Source organism: Callithrix jacchus, chromosome 14 (genome assembly GCF_049354715.1).
Source record: "Callithrix jacchus isolate 240 chromosome 14, calJac240_pri, whole genome shotgun sequence".
Classification (NCBI taxonomy): Eukaryota; Metazoa; Chordata; class Mammalia; order Primates; family Cebidae; genus Callithrix; species Callithrix jacchus.
Window position 1 is genome coordinate 59,337,777 of NC_133515.1, and position 21,232 is coordinate 59,359,008.

General features: G+C 43.5%; 1 protein-coding gene and 2 pseudogenes across 3 annotated transcripts in view; 1 reads left to right on the plus strand and 2 right to left on the minus strand.

Moving 5' to 3' along the window:
- Nucleotides 1-21,232, plus strand: part of RTN4 (reticulon 4) — a 275,201-nt gene that overhangs the window by 87,824 nt on the left and 166,145 nt on the right.
- On the minus strand, nucleotides 9,757-11,699 carry LOC100402410 (nicotinamide phosphoribosyltransferase pseudogene; annotated as a pseudogene). The gene has a single exon (XR_013526793.1). The product of XR_013526793.1 is annotated as a nicotinamide phosphoribosyltransferase pseudogene (transcript).
- LOC108588234 (actin-related protein 2/3 complex subunit 5-like protein pseudogene) lies at nucleotides 9,757-12,785 on the minus strand (annotated as a pseudogene). Its single transcript, XR_001907101.4, has one exon. The product of XR_001907101.4 is annotated as an actin-related protein 2/3 complex subunit 5-like protein pseudogene (transcript).

Genomic DNA, 21,232 nt, shown 5'->3' on the forward strand with positions numbered 1-21,232 from the left:
ACACAGCAAGACTCTGTCTCAAAAAAAAAAAAAAAAAAAAAAAAAGGCAGTGTACAGTGTGCAGCAGTCACAGAGGAGCTCTTGGGTCCAAGGCCTCAGAGAGAGCTTCTGGAGAAGGAGCCTCCAAAGCATGCCTAGACGAGCAGGAGGCTTTTCAGTCTAAGTCACGCTGTGTCACCAAGCACGTTGGCTGAGAGGAAGTGGTGATGGAGGGACATGCGCTGTTGCGCCATGTGTGTTGGGAGGTGGCAGGGGTGGGCTGAGGTCAGTAGGGGGACTGGGGAGAGTCGCTGGAGTGCTCCAAGCTGGTGGGACCACACTGCACAGGCCTGCGGCAGGTTCTGCTTGCCCAGGGCTTTGTGCCCATGTTGTGGGAAGTGAGAGTTCAGTCTACAGCTGAGAGGTTGGGGGTGGAGAGAGAGCAGGGGAAACTGAGCTGGTAGAAGACACTTAGGGAGTGTAAATCTCTCTATGCCAGCAATGGGGTGAGTGGTCTGGACAGGGTGAGGGGGCACCTGTGAGGACACTGTAGTCAGAGTCCAGGAGAGAGAGGCAGGCATCTGCCTAGGAGCAGCAGCCAGCCATTTCAGAATCCAGCCTTCACAGGTCTTCCTTCTAGCCTGTCACCATTTCCTGCCCAGTTTGCCTCCAAACTCTCCAGAACTGAGTCCCTGCTGTCTATTCCCACTGATGTGGTCCAGGCACTCCTTACTCCTGTGTTCTCCTAAAGTGTGGTTCTGGTCTGGCTCTTTCCTGGCTCTGTAGTGTCACTGCATAGAGGTCACCCTCAGCACGGCATGGCCAGCCCCCTCTCTGGCCGCCTCTCCAGCCACCCCCTTCTCATGCCCTCCTCTTCTCATGCCCCACCTCTTATCATGCACTCCTCTTTGCTATTAGCCTCTAGTTCCTGGAAGCTGCCTTGCCCTGGGGCATTTCGGTTCCTTTTTCTGCATTTAGAAACACTCCCTCTCCTCTGCTTAGTTAATTCCCATCTCCTAAGATGTAGTTCACAGATCATCTCCTGGGGAAACCTTCCCCAGCTCCCCAGATGGAAGTAAGTGCTTCCTCCTCTGCCTGGCCAGAGCCCTTTCTTTATGCATCTCTCCCTGGCTTCTCCTGTTGAATTCTAGGCGACGGTTTATGAATTTACACATCTCTCTCCTCAGCAGGACTGTTACTTCCTTGAGGCTGTACATGGTAAAAATCCAGTCTGGAGGGCCGAAATAGGTTCCCCCAGGCCATTCACCTTTGTGTCGATAGCTCCCCACTCTGTACCTGGCCCAGGGTATTGATTTGTTGAATTAAATTCAATTAAGTTGGCAGTCGGCCTGACTCAGAAAAGTGGACCCGCTAGAAGAGAATCTAGATGTACACTGTTCAGTAGAAATAATGTGAATCACATTTTAAATTTTCTAGTAGCTTTGTCTTTCAAAAACATTGAAAGAAATAGGTAATCAAATGTTCATAGCTACTTTATTTGCAGTAGCCCCAAACTGGAAACAGTCCAGCGTCCAGCAAGAGGTGACTGTGTCGGCAGCAGTGAATCCACATGGGTCTGCGCCAGCTTGATTCTGGCCTCCTCGGAGGAAAGAATTCATCCGAGGGGCATAAGGTAGGGGGAGAGATCGAGGCAAGTTTTAGAGCAGGAGTGAAAATTTATTAAAAAGTTTTAGAGCAAGAACAAAAGGAAGTAAAATACACTTGGAATATGGCCACACAGGTGACTTGAGTGATCCAAATGTGCTGCTTAGCCTTTGACTTGGGGTTTTATACATTGGAATGGTTCCGGGATTTGCATGTCTTTGCCCTGATTCTTCCCTTGGGGTAAGCTGTCTGCATGCACAGTTGCCTGCCAGCACGTGGAAGGGGCCGTGTGCACAGGTGTTTATTGAAGTTTTGCACATGCTCAGTTGAGGCATTCTTCCCTTACCAGTTGAGTGTTCCTAGAGGAAGGTGAAACTTTGCCATTTTGCCTTTTCGTGTGCATATTTGAGCTGAGCCCACTCACACAACTCCTGAGATCTTATCAGGAAGCGGCTGATCACCAGCTTCAAGTGTCTTCTATCTATTGGAAGACTGCCTTTAAGCCCTGGCACTGGCTGTGACCAATTATTATTTTAGAGAGACAGTTGAACAACCACGTTATGCTCACCTGACATGCCTGGAAGTGGGGCTGTCTCCTGCCCTGCTCATAGATGCCTAGCTAACTGCTCTAACCAGTGGATAAACAAACTATGATATATTAATACAAGAGAATATTACTCAGCAATAAAAAGGAATGAACTACTGATACATACAACAACATGGATGAAACTCACAATAATGAAACTGAGTTAAAGCAGTAAAGAATAGACATCACTCTATAATTTTATTCACATCAAATTCTGGCAAATGCAAACTCCATATGCAGATCCGTAATTAGGGATGGGGGATTGGCAGGAAGGACTACAGCAGGGCATGAGAAAAGTTTCTGGGGTTGACGGAGATGTTCACTATCTTAACTGTGACGATGGCTTCATGGTATATACACGTCAGAACTTACCAGATTGTGCAGTTTATTGTGTGCCAATTATAAAGTGTAAAAAAAAGCAGAATAATTTAATGTTTTAGCACCATATATTGAAAATGTTATCTTTTAAACATATAATCAAGGCTGGGCATGGCTCACACCTGTAATCCCAGCACTTTGGGAGGCCGAAGCAGGTGGATCACTTAAGACCAGGAGTTCGAGACCAGCCTAGCCAACATGGTGAACCCACATTTCTACTGAAAATACAAAGATTGCCTGGGAATGGTGGTATGTACCTGTAATCCCAGCTTCTTGGGAGGCTGAGGCAGGAGAATCGCCTGAACCCGGGAGGTGGAGGTGGTAGTGAGCCAAGATCACGCCACTGCACACAAGCCTGGGCAACAAGAGTGAGCCTCTGTCTCAAAAAAAAAAACAAACTTTTAAATGAAGAAAGGCAGGAATGATGTCTCATGCCTATAATCCTAGCACTTTGGGAAGCCAAGGCAGGCAGATTGCTTGAGCTCAGGAGTTTGAGACCAGCCTGGGCAACATGGCATGTCCCTGTCTCTACAAAAAAATACAAAAATTAGCTAGGCATTGTGGTGTGTGTACCTGCAATCCCAGCTACTTGAGAAGCTGAGGAGGGAGAATCACCTGAGCCTGGGAGGTGGAGGCTGCAGTGAGCTGAGGTCACACCACTACACTCTAGCCCGGGCCACAGAGTGAGACACTGTCTCAACAAAAAATTGAAAATTAAAAGTAAATATACCAATCATTTTAGGAGTTAGTTCTTCCTCTCCTCTGTTTTTTGTTGTTGTTATTTTTTTTAATATGTTGCTGGGTGTGGTGGCTCATACCTGTAAATCCAGCACTTTGGGAGTCCAAAGAGGGTGAATCACTTGAAGCTAGGAGTTCGAGATCAGCCTGACCAACATGGTGAAACCCTGTCTCTACTAAACATACAAAGCGTAGCCAGGTGTGGTGATGGGTGCCTGTAATCCCAACTACTTGGGAGGCTGAGGCAGGAGAATCGCTTGAACTCAGAAGGAGGAGGTTGCAGTGAGCCGAGGTCTCGCCACTGCTCTCAGCCTGGGCAACAGAGTGAGACTCTGTCTCAAAAAAAAGTAAAAATAAAAAGATAGAAAAAAAAATTGTGGGTACACAGTAAGTATATTTATATATGGGGTTCATGAGATGTTTTGAGACAGGCATGCAATGTGAAATAAGCACATCATGGAGAATGGGCTGTTGTCTTTTGTTTATGTACTTTTTATTTTTCAGCTTCTTTGTTCCCTCTCCTTTCCTTTATTTTACTTGAAAAAGTAATAAATACTTGTAAAAATGTCAGACAGCTGTAAATCCCTTCCCAGTAACAGGGGAGGACTGTGTCGTGTGTATTTCCCGTAATCTTCTCCTTATGCCGGATGCTGCCCGCACCGGTATGTGCGTAGTTTAATTCCATTAGAACTGCTGTTCCTCACCAAGCTGCAAGGTACCCTTCCTTGAGCTTGTCTATTCCAGTTCCTCCATTCTATGGAGGGAGAAACTGAGGCCCTGAGAAGAAGGGAAACTCGGTTAGGGACTCTGAGCTGGTTAGTGACAGAATCATAAATAGCTCTCACTGTCCTTAACATAGCCCTTGCCAGATAACCCCAACGGGTACCCAGCAACCTCAGGGCGGGTGAAGCCACTGCTTGCTAAGATGTTACAGAGTGAACCCCAAAATTGAGGTTCGGCCCAGGAGGTCACATGGATTCTTGGCTCCAGATAGGAAGAGCTAGCCAAGAGAGTAAAATGAAAGGAAGTTTATTAAGTAAAAAAATGAAAGTGTTGAAAGTGTGGCTAGTCCATAGGCAGAGGACCCCACAGACTGCCGGTTGGCTATTTTGATGGTGATTTCTTGATCACTTGCTAAACAAAGAGTGGATTATTTATGAGCTTTCTGGGAAGGGGTTGGGGAATTTCCAGGACTGAGGGTTCCTCTCCCTTTCCGACCATATAGGGTAACTTCCGGACGGTTGCCATGGCTTTTGTAAACTGTCATGTAGCCAGTGGGAGTTTCCTTTAATATGCTAATTTATTATAGTTAGTGTATAATGAGCAGTGAGGACAACCAGAGATTGCTTTGTGGTCATGTGGGTTTTGATAGGTTTTGACTGGCTTCTTTACTGCATCGTGTTTTATCTGCGGGGTCTTTATGACCTATATCTTGTGAACTCCTATCTCACTGCCATCAGCATTCCCCTCTTGCCCCCACTCCTCCTGACCTCTTCTTGACTGAAGCTGAATAAATGGGAGAGCAGGTCTCAGACTTGGAGGAGGTCTGTGTGGGGTCCAAGGCCACTCAGCCATTGGACTCCCCCAGGTCTGAAGTCCAGAGGCGGCCTCCAGACTCACTCCATCTCTCAGAGGCTGATGCCTACCCAGCAGACACTCACCTCAGTTCAGGGCAGCACCAACTTCTGCATGCAGTTAATGAAGTGACGTTTGCTTCCTGGCATAAAAGGGGACATAACAGCTGTTCTCAGAAAGCAAATGTGCAAACAGAATGTTATTCTTCAAGTTTAAATGAGGAAGAAGAAAGGGTGGGTGGAGCGGGAGGTGGGAGCTTACACAGAGTTTTACGTTTACAGTCTAATTCTCCAGAGCCCCAAAACCGTTTCAGAGGTAATGCCAGGATTTACTTGCTCAGGGTTTGCCCAGGCCTGAGGAGAAAACCATTCTGACTGGGGCTTTCACTAGAGGGTCTACATCTCTGCTGTCTAATACAGAAGCCACTTGTCATGGGTGGCTATTGAGCACTTGAAATGTGAAGCCTGAAGTGAGCTCTGCTGTGAGTTTAAAATGCACATAGCGCCGGGCTCGGCGGCTCACACCTGTAATCCTATTTGGGGAGGCCAAGGCAGAAGGTTCACTTGAGGCCTGGAGTTCAAGATCAGCCTGGGCAACATAGTGAGACCCCATTTCTATTAACAAAAATAATTTTAATGCACATAAGATTTCTAAGATGGTACAGAAATAATAGTTTTTAAATATCACTAGTAATTTTTATATTGATTATACATTTTTTAGAGGTTCTTTGGGTGTGTTTTTTATGTGTGTTTTGAGATGAGAGTCTCGCTCTGTCACCTAGGCTGAAGTGCAGTGGCTTGATCTCAACTCGCAACCTCTGCCTCCTGGGCTCAAGCAGTTCTCACTCTGTTACCCACCCAGGCTACAGTGCTGTGGTGCAATCATAGCTCACTGTAACCTTGAAACTCTTAGGCTCAGGCAATCCTCCTATCTCAATCTCCTGAGTAGCTGGGGCTACAGGTACGTGTTATTACTACCAGCTGATTTAAACATTTTTTTTTGTAGAGGCAGGGCCTCTCTCTGTTTCCCAAGCTGGTCATGAACTCCTGGGCTCAAGTGATCTGCCTGCCTCGGGGCTTAGCTCTAGATCTGCCAGACTGGCAGTAAGGGTTTGATAAATCAATGATTTCTGGAATACTATACTCTTGCAAATTATTTCTCTGTTTTGCAATCTGATGTTTTTGAAGGTATCAGACCTTTCCTTTCACTCCCCGTTTGCTGCCCCTCTGTGATTTACAGCTGCCAAATAAAAGCTTAAGGTCTAAACAAGGCCATTAGTCCAGGCTCTTCAGAGAAACAGAATCAATAGGATATGGATTTATTAATTATGAGCCATTGGCTGACACAATCATGGAGGCTGAGAAGTTCCACAATCTGCCATCTGCAAGCTAGAGACCCAGGAAAGGCCAGTGTTGGAATTCCAGTCTGGGTCTGAAGGGCTGAGAACCAAGGGAGCCGGTGATAATCCCGGTCCAGGGAAATGAGAAGACTGACGTTCTGATTCAAGCAGCTAGGCAGGAAGCAAAAAGGGCAAATTGTTCCTTCCTCTGCCTTCTTTTCTATTGAGGCCCTCAACAGAATTTTTAAAATTTGATGTTAGAGACCGAATCTTGCTCTGTCACCTAGGCTGGAATGCTGTGGCATGATCATAGTTCACTGCAGCCTTGAACTCACTCCTAGGCTCAAGCAGTCTGCCCACCTCAGCCTCCCGAGTAGCTAGGACTACAGGTAGTATGCCATCAGGCTTGGCTAATTTTTGGCCTTGTTATGTTTTCGGCCCAGTCTTGAGCTCCTCACCTCAAGCCATCCTCCTGCCTCAGCCTCTCAAGCGCTGGGATTACAACAGGAGCCACCCTGCCCAGCCTAACTCTCAACAAGATTGGATAATGCCCACCCACACTGCGGTGGACAATCTACTTTACTGAGCCTCCCAGCTCAAACACAGATCTCATCCCGAAACCCTCCCGCAGACACACGTAGAAATACTGTTTAATCTGGACACCCCTTGGCTCAGTTAAATTGATGCATAGAATTAACCATCACACAGAGCTATGCAGGTTTTTTCAGAGTTTGTAGGAAAAAAATATTTTCTTTGTGAATAGTGATGATATAAGGAGTAAACATTTCCATGCTGGTACATTTGGGACATTTACTGGGCTCATTTTTTTGAGACGATGGAAGCTGCTGACTACAGAATGTGGACTTGATGCATAAAAGGGCCTAAACCAAGCAGGGTGATGGGACAAGAATGGGGGAAGGCCACTGGGCGTCATCCGAGACAGCTGAGGTGTGAGCAGCATGAATGTGGTGTTCTTCTCATCTCTTTACTTTTTAAGCAATGGACTTGATTTACTGTGACTTAAATTCTTTTTCCATATCTAAGCTGAAGGGGGATCACTTCCAGAGCATTTAAATGTAAAACATTGCTCCCTCTTTCTGGTCAAAGCATTTTTCCCCTTGATCATTTAGATACGTATTTTTTTCTTTCAACCTTGCTTCATGAGTCCTAAAGAAGGAGTTGACACAGGTCGACCTGGTATGCAAGGCCCCCTCCGCCTGTGCGTTCAGTTCTGGGTTGCAGGGCATACCAGGGAGAATGTTCAGTGTCTCCCCTGTAAAATGGAGATTGAAACGTGTACATTCCTCCACTCTCAGAGACCAGTGCTTAGTTCCAGATGCCTCTGGACAGAGTACACGCCACAGATGCCCCTTCAGGGTTGAGGCACACACCCCTCAGCAGCCACGACGGGCAACTTACGGCCCTCAGCCGAGCCTCTTCCAGGACTGGCACTCAGCCAAAGTGAGTTCCTTTGGTCAAAGTTACACCCCTTCTCAGAGGTAGCCCACATCCAGTGACTGCCCCATCTGAAGGTACAAAGCCCAGCTCACTTTCCTCATTGCAGGAAAGTGTCTCCACTCCAGAGCTCCTTATGGAATCCACTGAGGTCTTTACTGTGACCATGTCACAGCCCAACGTCTCCTTCAGCTCAATCCTGCCTGCGCTCCCAGAGATGGTGTTCCGAGAGCTCTTCCCAGTACACTTCTTGCATGTAAATCTCAGATTCAGAGTCTGTTTTCCAGGGAACCTGACCTCAATGACATGTCTGTTCTTAGAGTTTATTAAAAGTAGAAAACCTGGTATACCATGTAACTGACTCAGTACTCTCCATGTCTTGTCTATAAAAATGATAATTTGAGGCTGGGCAAGGTGGCTCATGCCTGTAATCCCAGCACTTTGGAAAGCCAAGGCAGATCACTTGAGGTCAGGAGTTCAAGACCAGCCTAGTCAACATGGTAAAACCCTATCTCTACTACAAATATTGAAAAAATTAGCTGAGCATGGTGGTGGGTGCCTGTAAACCAAGCTACTCATGAGGGTGAGGCAGGAGAATCGCTTAAACTTGAGAGGTGGAGGTTGCAGCGAGCCAAGATTGCACCACTGCACTCCAGCCTGGGTGACAGAGTGAGACTCCACCTCAAACAAACAAACAAAAAAGATAATTTGAGGAATACAAAAGCAGAGGGGAGGCTGAATTTATTCCAACATATAAACACAGTTGAATCAGATCAGGAAAGAGAAGATTCACAAAGGAGTTTTTAGCAAAGGTCCAGGCTAAAGGGAGTGCCAGAAAGTATCTCTAATCTCAGTGGCTTAGGAGGCTAAGGTAGGAGGATCCCTCCAGCCCAGAAGTTCAAGATCAGCCTGGGCAACACAGTGAGACTGTCTCTAAATAAATAAGTAAATCAAACATTTTTTTAAAAAGTGTCTTGTTGGCGTCTGGATAGGGCCTGACACATGGGCAGGTGGCGGTTCCTTTTTCCACCCTGTTCTTCCCCAGGCCCCACTCAGGGAATTTGGATCCCCTGAAGGGAAAGCACACCTAATGTATTTATAAGTCTTCCCTTGAGCAGAGGTATAAATGTGAACCTTACAGGTGTGAGCCGCTGTACCTGGCTAGTCTATGATAGTTCCTTTTTCCTTTTAAAATTGCAGAAGCAAAATATTAATACTTTCTTCTTTGCAAGAGGAATGCCAAAGCAAAGCCCCTCTACTGCACCTCCAAGCTGACTTCTCTCCCTCTTCAAGCCCACTTTGCTCTCCCCAGAGAGAACCATGACTGTCAGTTATTTTATTCCAGGTAAAATTGACAAATCATTGTATATATTCAAGATGTACAATGCGATATATGTAGTTTTTTTTTTTTTTTTGAAACAGGGCCTTGCTCTGTGACCCAGACTGCAGTGCAGTGTCGAGATCTTGGCTTACTGCAGCCTCCACCTCCTGGTTTCAAGAGATCCTCCCACCTCAGCCTCCTGAGTAGCTGGGAATATAGGCATGTACCACCATGCCCGGCTAATTTTTGTATATATATATATATATTTTTACACTTTAATGTTCAATTTAATTTTTTTAAACAATAAAAAATAGAATCAAAACACTTAAAATAAGTATCCTCACTACCCACTCCAGCAATTCATTTAAGTCATACCAACTAAAGAATATGAAAAATAAATTCCGAAGTGTAATTACTTGAAAATACACTACTTCCACCTTTTGTCAGCATTTTACATTTAGGCATATATTCTATAGTGGAAGCGGGAATTCTCCCTAAAAACATGATCTCCTTAAAATCTTGAGGTGCATATTAGAGCCACAGGCAATCTCTGACATATAAAATTGCAGTACAGGCCTTTCAAATTTGGCATTTCACTGGCACAATACAACGATCAAGATATATAACAACTGTACAGTGCCTAGACATTCCAGTAAGAACCATTATTTTCTGTAATGTAGAACGAATTAATACATATTCTACAAGGGGCAGTGAGGTTAGTAATTCTATCGGGTATTATGTTCTGACATAATTTTCAGATTGTACAATAACACAAACAACTTTGTTAAGGCCATGTTTTATTTGCTGATTAATGGACAAAAGACAATGTAATTTATTTTCAAGTATTTTCTTGAATGTCTGTGCTCATAAAAATCATGAAAAGTTGGAAAGACTGTTACATCACTGAAACTGTAAATATATCTTACATAATCTTGTTTGTACGAAAATACAAGTTAAATATAAACATAAAGCAATCATGATAATTTTATGCAAATCTGTTTTATGGGATCATTAGTAATTATAAAAGTTTCTCACTTCTGTTATTTGTGAAAAGATCAATACCAGATTGAATAGCTACCTATTGGCAAAGGCCCTAAAAAGCTTACTTTAGCCCTAATCTTTTACATGGTTAAGTGCATTTCCTGATTTCAGATCACTTAAACACTGGGAAAAAAAATGAAAGGGCAGTATGTCCATAAACCAACAAATAATTTGGCTGTAATGTATCACAGAACACAAAGAAACCCCACACATCTGTACAATAAACATTATGTATTACACACACACACACATGCAACACACAGTCATAAAACAAAGACTGCTGAGGTGCTGCTTCCAGTACAATATTCAGCTGTGCATTTTTTCTTCATCAAATGAAGAGCTTTTTGTCACCTTGCCATTCTTGAAGACAGTATGGAGAAGATCATGACCATATTCCTCAAGGTCTCCTTTTCCTTCCTCCAGTGTAACAAAATTCCCTGCTGGTGTCCTATGTAAAGATAGTCGGCCCTTTCTCGACCTTTTGTTGGGATCAGCAACTGGGTCCTTGAAGACGTCAATTCCAAGGCCATTGGTTACAACATAACTACACTTGAAGGAACGATTCAAGAGATTTCTTGTTAACCTCTGTAGCAAAGCTCCACCAGAACCGAAGGAAACATTTTCAATACTCCACTTTTTTAGTTTCATGCCTTCTACAATCTCTTGTAAGGTATTAATATCTACTCCATCCCCTTGAATCACTGTGAGATAAGGTGGCAGTGACTTGTAGCCCTTTGAGTTCTCAGTAACAGGAAACTTCTTACCTAAAATCTCCAAAACCTTTAATACAGTGTCGAGAGGGTTTCCAGAATCAGGTCTGATTATTAGTGGTGCCTCTGTACTTCTGGATACTATTAAATGTCTTAGATCTTCACCCCATATTTTCTCACACACATTACAAATGTCATAGCTATCGCTGACCACGGATACAGGCACTGATGAAAACTGTGTTACTGTGTGTTCAAAAGCATCTTTTTCATGGTCTTTCCCCCAGGCTGTTATGGTACTGTGTTCTGCTGCTGGAACAGAATAGCCTGGAACAGGATCTTTCGTTCCATAATATTTTTTTATAAGAGCAATTCCTGCTACTGTATCTGTTCCTTTGAAGTTAACCAAATGAGCAGATGCTCCTATGCCAGCAGTCTCTTGGCAAGAGACTCCTCTGTAGCCAAAATCATGTAACTTGTATTCCAGACCATCTCAGTTACCAGAAGTTTCTAACAGTTGGCCAATATTTTCTTCTGCTCTCTAGAATTTGTGGCCACTGTGATTGGATCCCAGGACTGAACAAGAACAGTCTCGATCCAATTTGTAAGCCAGTAACACTCTGGATCTGTGTTTTCCACTGTGAAGAGAACATTTCCTCTGGGAATGACAGAACCATCAGGAACAGCTTTGACTTCTATTGGAAGATGCCCATCACATTTCTCAAGAATGTAGTTCCATCCCTTTTCATTAAAAACATCATCATGGAAATGTTCTTTGTAGACCTCTTTGGCTTCTTGGATTTTCTCTTTGGTTATTACTTTACCTTTTAAGTACTTATTAAGAATGTACTGCAACCCATAAAATACTGTTTCCTCGTATTTCACCTTCCTTCCATTTGACTTTTCTGCCGCCTTTTCACAGCATTCAAAGTAGGAATAAACTTTACTTGTGTTGGGTGGATATTGTTTATTTATTTTATTTTATTTTTTTATATAGGCAATAAGCCAAGAGCTTTATTGATGCAGCAGGCACTTTACAATGAGCCCAAGAGCATGCTCCTTCTCTGGAAGACAGGATGTCTGTACAAACTCTTGGTTTTTCCCACTTCAAAAACACAAGCTCTCCCATTTACCACGGCCCTTGGATCTGCATCTGCCCAAACCATCCCTCCCCCAGTGCACACAGGTGCGCCTGACCAATGCCAGCCACCACTCGTAGACAAAATGTCAGCTCCGCAGTACTCGGAGACAAAGGCATAGACTATCAGATCCTGCACAGGATTTAGGAAGCAGACGATTTTCCCCTCCAGCTTGAAGATAAAATACATTTCAGCAGATACATGTCCTGAAATAGTTTAGTTGGGAGTTCCTAGGAAGATGGTCCATTGTCAATCCCTTCTTCACCAGCCTGGGCATCCAGAATTCTTCTCAAGGTAACATGAGTCTTTTACTTTTTTTTAAACAGTCTTTCTTGCTGTAAGAAGTCTTCTAATGGAGCCTAGTCCTCCTCCTGCCAAGGCCTTTTCATGCCACTGGAGCAGCACTGCGCTGCTATTTTCTGTAGGCTTCTCAAAGCCTTTATAAATGTACTTCATTAACAAGTCAGCCGTTTCTGCCCAGTGACTGCACAGCCTGCTCGGTCTCACTGCTCTTGAAGTCTGTGAGCACTTTCAGCACCACGCCCTGGGCTCTTTCCTTCAGGGCTTGATTCTTGGTGTTGACAGCAGAGTTCCGCAAGGCTGCGTGGAATGCCCGAAGCATGTCCCCTGTGATGTGCCGCAGTAGCCCGTCCACCTCGCTCGGGTCCGGGCCTGGCGCCGCCGCCGCCGCCGCCTCCTCCTCCTGCTCCTCCACAAATCTGTTCTCGTCAAATTCGTCTATGTGCACCCGGCGGAAGCGCGAGACAGGGTGTTCCGGGCCATGTCGGGAGCTCGGCGCCCGCTCAGCCGGCTCCCCTCGCGGCCCGACCTCGGCTCTGCTCCGCTCGCGCCGGCTCCAGCTCGGGGGCCGTGGATATTGTTTATAATGAGTAACCTGCACAGCGAGGGGCGAGCGCGCCGGGCTGGCTCCGCGGCCAAAGCCCCGCTCGCTCTCTCTCCACTGCGGGCCCCGGGGGCCGTTACCTAACTGGTCCCAGCTCCAGGTAAAGAGGCCGCGCCTCAGGGGAGGGTGTGCGCTCGGCGGAGACGCTCAAGCCTGGAGCCCAGAGCCCCGGAGCCGGGGAGTCCGCAGGGGCCCGCCTCAAACCCCGCCGCGCCCCCGCCGCCGCGCGCCAGTTTTTGTATTTGTTGTAGAGACAGTTTCCAAGTTGCTCAGGCTGGTCTCGAATTCCTGGACTCAAGTGATCTGCCTGCCTCATCCTCCCAAAGTGCTGGGATTGCAGGCATGAGCCACTGCACCCAGCCCAATGTGCTGTTTTAATATATGTATACATTGTGAAATGATTAACACAATCAAGCTAATTAACATATCCATCACCTCCCATAGTTATTTTATTTTTTGGCCATCTTCGTATGTATTTTTCTGGATGTATTTCTATTTACACATGTATGACCCATAGAAATGTATGGTTTAGTGGGGAGTGCACGTGTTTAAATATGAACCTTGTGCATTTTGTTAGACAATTCACTTTTTTCACTTAATGCATCTTGGAAATCTTTCCCTGTTGGTACAGTGCTCAGTGAACGACCTGGCCTTTCTAACTGTTGCATAATGTTCCTTACTACGGCTGTTCGTACCTTATTAAGCCATGCTTTTACTAGAGGGCATTTGGGTTATTTTCAATCATATGCCTTCACAAACAGTTTTATAATTAGCATTTTTGCACATGCTTTGTCAGGCACCTATGGAAAGCATTTCTCAAGGATAGACCTTGGAAGTAGAATGCAGGATCAAAGAGCCTGTGCATTTTAAAATTTAATGGTACCTAATTGTCCTCCTAACTCCCAGTGCTGGACATTTTTAGTCTTTTAATTATTGCTAATCTTTCTTCTTTTTCTAAAAGACAGAGTCTCACTCTATCACCCACCCAGGCTACAGTGCTGTGGTGCAATCAGCTCACTGTAACCTTGAAACTCTTAGGCTCAGGCAATCCTCATATCTCAACCTCCTGAATAGCTGGGACTACAGGTATGTGCTATTATTACCAGCTAATTTAAAAAATTTTTTGGCCGGGCGCGGTGGCTCACGCCTGTAATCCCAGCACTTTGGGAGGCTGAGGCGGGTGGATCACCTGAGGTCAGGAGTTCAAGACCAGCCTGACTAATATGGTGAAACCCTGTCTTTAAAAAAAAAATTTTTTTTCGTAGAGACAGGGCCTCTCTATGTTTCCCAAGCTGGTCATGAACTCCTGGGCTCAAGTGATCTGCCCGCCTTGGCCTTCCAAAATGCTGGGATTACATGCGTGAGTCACTGGCCCAGCCTAATTGTTGCTAATCTGATGAGAAAACAATGATGTTTTAGTTATTATTGTTTTTTTTTTTCCTCGAGACAGAGTCTTGCTCTGTCACCCAGGCTGGAGTGCAATGGCACAATCTCAGCTCATTGCGACCTTTACCTCTTAGTTTCAAGCGATTCTCTTGCCACAGCCTACTGAGTAGCTGGGATTACAGGCATGCACCACCATGCCCAGCTAATTTTTTATATTTTTAGTAGAGACGGGGTTTCACCATGTTGGCCAGGCTGGTCTTGAGCTCTGAACCTTGTGATTCGCCCGCCTTAGCCTCACAAAGTGCTGGGATTACAAGTGTGAGTCACTGCACCTAGCCAGCATTTTAGTATTTAAGTGTATTTATCTGTTTACAATGAGATTTGACATATTTTTCTTTGCCGTTAGGCCCTGGTATTTCTGCTACTGTAAATTGCCTTCTTTATATCCTTTGCCTCCCCCTTACCCCCCACTCCCCCGCTTTTTTTTTTTTTTTGCTTTTTTCTTATCGAATTGTAGGGATTGTTGGTATACTGAATATTAGTTCTTTGCTTGTGATACCTGCTTTAGATATTTTAATATGTCACTTGTCTTTTTAACTTTGTCCACAACCTCACCAGCATCTGTTAGTTTTTAATTTTTTCGTAACAGCCATTCTGACTGGTGTGAGATGGTATCTCATTGTGGTTTCGATTTGCATTTCTTCAATGATCAGTGATATTAAAGTTTTCATATGCTTTTTGGCTGCATATATGTGTTCTTCTTTTGAGATGGAGAGTCACTCTTGTTGCCCAGGCTGGAGGGCAATGATGGGATCTCGGCTCACTGCAACCTCCGCCTCCGGGGTTCAAGCAGTCTCCTGCTTCAGCTGCCCCTCCTATAGGTAGCTGGGATTACAGGCATATGCCACCACATCCGGCTAATTTTGTACTTTTAGTAGAGATGAGATTTCTCCGTGTTGGTCAGGCTGGTCTTGAACAGCCAACCTAAGATGATCTGCCTGCCTTGGCCTCCCAAAGTGCTGGGATTACAGGCGTGAGCCACTGCACCCAGCCCTTTATTTTCATTTATTTTTATTTTTTGAGACAGAGTCTTGCTCTGTCACACAGAGCAAGATCTTACCATGGAGTGCATGGTAAGATCTCGGCTCACTGGAACCTCCACCTCCTAAGTTCAAGTGATTCTCCCCCCTCAGCCTTGCGAGTAGCTGGGATTACAGGCTTGTGCCACCATGCCTGGCTAATTTTTGTATTTTTAGTAGAGACAGGGTTGCACCATGTTGGCCGGCCTGGTCTTGAACTCCTGACCTCAAGTGATCCACCTGCCTTGGACTCCCAAAGTGTTGGGATTACAGGTGTGAGCCACTATGCCCGGCCGGATGTCTTTTGAGAAGTGTCTGTTCATGTCCTTTGCCCACTTTTTAATAGAGTTGTTAGTTTTTCTCTTGTAAAACTGTTTAAGTTCCTTATCGGTGCTGGATATTAAACCTTCGTCAGATGCGCAGTTCGCAAATATTTTCTCCCATTCTGTAGGTTGTCTGTTTACTGTTGATAGTTTCTTTTGCTATGCAGAGCTCTTAAGTTTAATTAGATCCCACTTGTCAATTTTTGCTTTTGTTGCAATGATTCTTTGTGTCTTTGTCATGAAATTTTTGCCCATTCCTATATCCAGGATGATATTGTCTAGTTTGTCTTCCAAGGTTTTTATAGTTTTGTGTTTTAAGGCTTTAATTCCTCTTGAGATGATTTTTTTTCTTTTGTGCAGCAGTCTGCATTATTGAATTGATTTCTTCGTGTGGTATAAGGAAGGCATCCATTTTCAGTCTCTGCATGGCAAATCATTTATCCCAGCATGATTTATTGAATAGGGAGTCTTCCGCATTGCTTGGTTTTGTCAGTTTTGTTGAAGATCAGATAGTCATAGATATGATCTTATTTCTGGGCTTTACATTCTATTCCATTGGTCTATGTGTCTGTTTTTGCACCAGTACCATGCTGTTTTGGTTACTGTAGCCTTGTAGCATAATTTGAAGTCAGGTAACATGATACCTCCAGCTTTCTTCTTTTTGCTTAGGATTACCTTGGTTTTTCAACCTCTTTTTTGGTTCCATATGAATTTTAAAATAGTTGTTTCTAGTTCTGTGAAGATTGTTGGTAGTTTGATAGGAATAGCATTGAATCTGTAAATTGCTTTGGGCAGTATAGCCATTTTAATGATACTGATTCTTCCTATCCATGAGCATGGGATGTTTTTTCCATTTGTTTGTATCTTCACTGATTTCTTTGAACAGTGTTTTATACTTCTCATTGTGGAGATCTTTCACGTCCCTGGTTAGCTGTATTCCTAGGTATTTTATTCTTCTTGTGGCTGTTGTGAATAGGATTGCCTTTCTGATTTGGCTCTTGGTTTGAAGCCCACCTCTTTCTTTTCCTTTGGTGTAGCCTTATATGCCTGCAGGGCTTTTATCTATCAGAGACTCTGCCTCCTTAGTTAAGTGACCCTGTGAGAGCTTGTGGATATCAAACCAGGAGTCATCCAACAGGATCTAGATGGAAAGGCTGAGAAACTAGCTGTTGGGGCCTCAATACACCCTATGCTGTGTCCCCTCCTCAGGAATTCAGTCTTGTTCCATGGTGTGTCCTCAAAAGAATGAAGATGTTCATCAGAGAAGGAAAAGATACTGACAAAAGAGAGGGGGTAGGGTGATTCTCTCAGTCCAAACTTGCTGCAGCATGTATGTGTGGGGCTGGCAGTTCCACTGTGGTCTATGGAGAAGAGTCTTGTGACTGGCTTCTGCATTATTTTGCCTTTGCTCAGCTGTGGGCCAGTACAATAAGGATACAAAGTCCTAAGTCCATCCCTGAATGGGCCATTTTACTTTCCAAGACCAGCTGCCTTACAGAGAGATGCTGGACTTCATTACAAAGGGAGGTGGTGACTGAACAGTTCTGGTTAGGGCTGGCTACGCAATCTGCAAGGTCCAGTGCAAAATGAAAATGCAGAGTCCTTATTCAAAAATCAGGAAAGAAAAGTGCTATTAAAGGTGCTTTACGGCTGGGCACTTGGGCTTACGCCTGTAATCCCAGCAGTTTGGGAGGCCAAGGCGGATGTATCACGAGGTTAGGAGTTCAAGGCCAGCCTGACCAAGATGATGAAACACTGTCTCTACTAAAAATACAAAAATTAGCCAGGTGTGGTGTTGGGTGCCTATAATCCCAGATACTCCTGAGGCTGAGGCAGAGAATTTCTTGAACCTGGGAGGCAGAGGTTGCAGTGAGCTGAGATTGCATCACTGCACCCCAGCCTGGGCAGCAGAGCAAGACTCCATCTCAAAAGTAAATAAATAAAAATAAAGGTACTTTAAACTTTTTCTTTCAAAAGGATCTTGTTACTTATAAATGTAATAGGCATAATAGTGTTACACGCATAACAATATAGACTTACAAATGCAAAAAGCCACTTTTGGTGTCGTATGGTATTATATAATAGGTGATAATTACCCATGTGATATTTGATTATAAGATTTTTCTGGCTTACTTTTTTGCAAATTCATTTATGAGGTCATTGAAAGTTTTTCTGTTAGCAACTTCATTTTCAATCGATATAATTGAAAGTGACAGTCATTTTTGGCAAATACAAGATCTCAAATAATGTTTGGTAGTTTTTAATTTTGAGAAAAACCTTTCTGCTGATGCAACTGTTACTGGAGCTCTTAAGTATATTTTATAGGCGGGGACAGCATTGGGATACATTTCTGGTAAATTATTTCAAAACATAAATTTTAGTACTTTTAGAGTTGATAGGCTTCAAGTAAGTCTGAGTTTAATTTCCAGTATAAATCTATAAGTGACATTTTAATGTTTCCTTTGGCATTTCATGTAACGTACTGAGGTCGTACAAGAATCAAAAGTGGTTTCATGATTTGTATATAGTTAAAAATGCCTATTTATGCATTCTATTGCTTTATCTTCCATTATAAAAATTAGTTTTAGATTGTCTTTCTTGTTAATAATTGGCTTATTCCTTGGAAAATAATGCTCTTTCTGCTGACTGCAGTGGTCTCTAGATTTAATTTCTATTTCTAAGTCTGTGAATGTTGGATTTGTAGTGCTATCATAGTTTTTAAAATTAGAGATTCTAAACTCATTGAAGAATTCTAATAACTCTGATAGGTTTGATTGCAGTGTCCATGTGTGCATTTTTAATTTGTAGTATTAACTTATTTAATGCTTGAGCACTGGCAGTTCCTGTCGCAGTGCTCTGGCTGGAGAGGCATTATTTGTGCAGATGCGGCAGGGACAGGCTCTGGGGATGGGTGTGTGTGCAGGTCTCCCACCACTGTCCTCGTGCTTCCATGTGGAGCCTCTACCTCTTCTGGGGCTGTGGCCTCTGCTGCCACCTCAGCTTCTGCTGTCCCCACCACCACTGTCACTAATCTGGGCTCAGCTCTGTTCCTGGGTGCTGCCTGGCACACTGCCTGCTTGGTGCCCATAGGACTGACACAGGAGTGCGTGCACTGCTGGCAGCTTATCTTCCCTGCTCACATGACTGCTCCATCCTCTCATCAGATGTCACTTACAAAACACAAGTTCAAAGATAAGATTGTTAAGAATTTTGGACAATAGCCACAGAATATTAAACCAACTATGGGGCTCTTTTGGAGCCTTGGGCATGTGCAACTGACTACACAGGTTACAGGCCCATGGAGCAGGCTCTTATCAGGGCCATGTGTGTAAACCTTGGTGTGGAAGTAATGACTTCTTGGTGCTGTAAGCCAGCAAGCACTCTAAGTCAGGGAATATGTAGAAATCAGGAACATGTTCTAAAAAATGGAAACCCAAGGCTGGGTACATTACTAAGCCTTGACATATAATATTCCTTTATATGAATATATAACACTTCATTCCCCCACTGATGGACATTGAGGTTGCTTACAAACAGAGCTGCTAGGGTGCAATGGCTCATGCCTGTAATCCCAGCACTTTGGAGGCCGAGGCGGGCAGATTGCTTGAGTCCAAGAGTTTGAGACCAGCCTGAGCAACGTGGCAAAACCCTGTCTCTACAAAAAAATACAAAAATAGCTGGGGGTGGAGTGGGGGCCCTACTTGTGGGGCTGAGGTGGAAGGATTGCTTGAGTCAAGGAGGTCGAGGCTGCAGTGAGCCAGGATTGCCCCACTGCACTCCAACCTGGGCAGCAGGGCGCAACCTTGTCTCAAAAAAAGAAAGAAAGAAAATACAGATAAATAAAAATAAGAAATTCCACCTAGCAGAAATACTGATAAAATTTTGTTATGTGCTCTAGCAATCTTTTTGTTTTTCTGTATGTTTTCAGAAAAAAAGTTAAATATAGAACAGTACAATGAGTAACATGACAAGCACTCATGTTCTTGGTATCCTGAATGAATAAACATTTACATTTTGGTATATTAATTTCAAGTTATTTTATATAAAAGAAAACATTACTGATGAAGTTTAAGTCCCTTTAGTACCTCACTCAAATCCCATTTTCCTTCTTCCTTCCCTAAAAGCAACTTGTATTCTGGATTTATATATATCTCGCCCACACATGTTTTTATAGATTTATTACACATCTGTATTCATAGGACATTTTGTGAGAAATTAAAGATTTGCCTAAATTGTACATTTTTTCTGGAATTTTTTTTATTCGTTGCTTATTTTTAAACATATTTAAGTCGACACCTGTGAATTTAATTCACTAATTTTAATTGCCGGATAGCAAGGGTTAGCAGTCCATGGCTGGCCTTTGAGTATATCCATCCTGTGAACAAATTTGGCTCTGTTTTTGTACAGCTAAAAATGGTCGTATATTTTAAAAAGTTGCTTAACATAAAAAGAACCTGTAAACCAGATTTATGTGATCTACAAAGCTTAAAATATTTACTTTCTGACCCCCAGAAAGTTTGTTAAGCCCTGTCATATAATATTCCTTTTTTTTTTTTTTTTGAGATGGAGTCTCGCTCTGTTGCCAGGCTGAAGTGCAATGGCACGATCTCAGCTCACTGCAACTTCCACCTCCTGGGTTCAAGCAATTCTTCTGTCTCAGCCTCCTGACTAGCTGGGACTCCAGGTGTGGTAATTTTTGTAATTTTAGTAGAGATACAGTTTCACCACGTTGGCCAGGATGGTCTTAATCTCTTGACCTTGTGATCTGCCCGCCTCAACCTCCCTAAGTGCTGGGATTCCAGGCATGAGCCACCATGTCTGGACTATATTCCTTTATATGAATATATAACACCCCATTCCCCCATTGATGGACATTGAGGTTGCTTCCAATGTTTCCATCTTACAAACAGAGCTGCTAGGAACATTTTGACATATATTCTCCTGTGCACATGTGAAAGGGTTCCCTCAGAACAAATGAAATTGCTGAAATGAATGATGTATTTGCAGTTTACTGCCAGATTCTCCTTGCAGTTGCTATACAAATTCAGACTCCAGCTAGTGGTAAATAAGGAGCCTCACTTTTCTGAATTTTGTCTATATTTAATCTGATTTTACTTCCAATTGTTGCCAGTTTAATGAAGGTGAGTGACTCATTGCTTTTATAATATTTGTATGTCCCTGTTTACTAGTGATGTTGGGCAGTGTTTCCTAAATTTTCTGTCCATTCAAGTTTCTTCCTTTGTGAATTGCCTTTCTGTTTTCTTTATTCCTTTCTTTCTATAGGAATTTACCTTTAATTATTTTAGGAAGTCTTTGTATATTCTGAATTCTTATCCTTTGTGAGGTACACATGTTGCAAATCTTTATTTCTATGTGTTATTTTTTAAAAGATTTTGTTTATGGTATCATTTCTTACCTAAGAAAGCTTGCCCTACCTTGAAATTATAAAGAGAGTTTATATTATGATTTTAAAGTTTTAAGGGGGCCAGGTGTGGTAGTTAACACCTCTAATCCCAGCACTTGAGGAGTTCAAGGTGGGCAGATTTCTTGAACACAGGAGTTTCGAGACCAGCCTTGGCAACATGATGAAAGCTCATCTCTACAAAAAAAAAAAAAAAAAAATGAGTTAAGACTGGTGGCATGTGACTGTAGTCTCTGCTATTCTGGAGGCCAAGGT